At 41.5% G+C, this 2,445-nt stretch overlaps 1 non-coding gene across 1 annotated transcript; it reads right to left on the reverse strand.

Annotated features, from left to right (window-relative positions):
• Nucleotides 1-1,934: 1,934 nt before the first annotated feature.
• Trnal-cag (transfer RNA leucine (anticodon CAG)) lies at nucleotides 1,935-2,018 on the reverse strand. Its single transcript has one exon. It is a non-coding gene; the product is annotated as a tRNA-Leu (tRNA).
• Between the last annotated feature and the right edge of the window lie 427 nt (nucleotides 2,019-2,445).

Consider the following 2,445-nt stretch of genomic DNA (forward strand, 5'->3'; position numbering starts at 1 on the left):
CCTCTGAACAACTATCAGTTGTCTCCAGAGATCGTTTTTTCGGTTGCATTTCAATTTCACGAGTAGTGGTAACAGAGTTTCCCTTTGTTGTTAACGGGGGAAATTGACTGTTATCGTGAAGGGAGACATCAGCTTGGCCCGCTGCGTTATCATCCTCAACCAGTTGATCCGGGCTATTCTTTGCTAACAGATCATTTAAGGTAAGCTTCTGACGCTGTATCAGATTACTTTTAAGAACAACAGTTCGCCGCGGACATTCCTGTCTGAAGTGGCCGGTTTCGTTACATATTTGACATGTAGCTTCCTGACCTGTGTAAACAATTTGTGCCTTATACCCACAAACAATTAAGTGAGACGGGATATTCGTTTTAACGTCCATCTCTGCGCAGCGGACCCCGTTGAAACACTGCAGTTTAAAGCGAGGCGGCCATCTTTCATTTGCAATTGATTTGAAAGAGCTTCCTTAATCTTATAATTTTGAATTTCAATGGGAAAATTCAAGACACGAACGGTTTTGTACTGAATGTCCGCTCTACAGGTGGAATCATTACTTTTATAACAATTTCTACGCCAAAATCTACTTCATAGCCCCACTTTCGTCACACTTTATCAACAGTCGCTGCACTGATTAACTTGACAAAAACAACCGAAATTCCAATTAGCAGCAGCAAGACCAGAAAGAGCTATCAGATCACAAGAAATAGGAACGAACACGGAGATTAACGGACGGACAGCACTCGGCGAAGCACAAGTACAGCGATGTAACCACGGAAGTGCAGTGCAGCAATTAACAGCGGCCAGTCGCTAGCGCAGCTGAAACGCAACAGAATTCTGACATCATAGTAGGGCTACACCAGTATTTCTGATCAGCTGTCTTTAATTCTATATTTAGCATAAACGACCTACTTCCAACAGCATGAAAATGCATAATCATCGATTTTTGAATTTCCTGCCAATTTGTACTTAGGAAACTAGATCTACTTCCATGCTAATGTCACAGACGTGAGGGAACACCCCACTATTTTTGAAATTCCCACCAGTTTTTGAATTACCCACGAAAATTTTAATTTCCCGTCATTTTATTTAAATGGCGGTTGGCCTATGATAGAGGTGCGGAGGGGCAGGAGTGGGAAAGTCTGACGGCTCATCGATGTCCTATTCTGCACTAGAACTGACCTTCTCTACCTACTAGAGTGTCCATTACAGAATGCGAATATAAAATGTTTTTGAGGGTCTAGATTGCTTCATTAATTATCATTTCTCGCTCTTTATTCACGTTATATTTCTTGATGACTATCTTAGGACCTTTAGTTGCGTAACTGTTTACCACTAACGTTAAGATATTATCAGTGTGATGTAACAAGGAATACAGTTTTTTTTATTTAGCGTTGTAGCACAAATATTCGGAAACGTGTATAAAGACATGAGACAGTGCAGCCTCAGTGCTTCATATATGAATGGACAGGTACAATGGCAAATACCTTCTTCTATGCACTTAATAGCGATTTGCAGAATATGGGTTGAGAGGTAGATGACTCACATGATCAAATGGTTCAAATGGCGCTAAGCACTATGGGACTTAACATCTGAGGTCATCAGTCCCCTAGACTTAGAACTACTTAAACTTAACTAACCTAAGGACATCACAAACATCCATGCCTGAGGCAGGAATCGACCCTACGACCGTATCAGCACCGCGGTTTCGGACTGAAGCGCCTAGAACCACTCGGTCACAGAGGCCGACGACAACCAAGTGGTTAATAGACAATTGATTATGTAAACTACGTGGGACAGAAGTTTGTGTTGCCGTGGAGAAGTTGCTTATCTCTTCGCGCAAGACAAAAAAAAAATCAGATAACCAAAATTACATGATACTAACATTATTTTGCAACTGACATAAGATGAAGAAATAATGGAAGAGTGGTAAAAATATTTGTCAGAAGTGGGATTCGAACCCACGCCCACAGAAGTGGACTGCGACCTGAACGCAGCGCCTTAGACCGCTCGGCCATCCTGACATCTGCCATATGTATCCATAACTTAAAGTAATTTAATGTAGTATTAGGAAAGTCAGTACTGTACCTGAGGAATGTGTATAAGATTTCAATAGTTTTTACAGTCGACGCTCACCACGGGGAGAGCAGTACGCCAAAACTGCAGGCTGTACCTGTGAAGTTGTGAAAGATTGATTTGTTGCTTGGTTTCCGTCGCGAAGATACGTAACGAGCACTTGGGTCTTTCAGTTTCCTTACGTCACCGTAACTATCGCTTGGAGATTGTTTTATTTCCTTAATAAAACATAAACTGTTAAACTGAGAGCGTCACCGAACTCTCGATAACTCTACTTAGCGTCGGAAACTAAATATCTACTGAAGATCGCCTTACGAAACGCACTTACAGGACTCGTACGGTTCAGCAAATATATTTTTTAGGATATTGGAGACT

Source organism: Schistocerca gregaria, chromosome 3, assembly GCF_023897955.1.
Source record: "Schistocerca gregaria isolate iqSchGreg1 chromosome 3, iqSchGreg1.2, whole genome shotgun sequence".
NCBI lineage: Eukaryota > Metazoa > Arthropoda > Insecta > Orthoptera > Acrididae > Schistocerca > Schistocerca gregaria.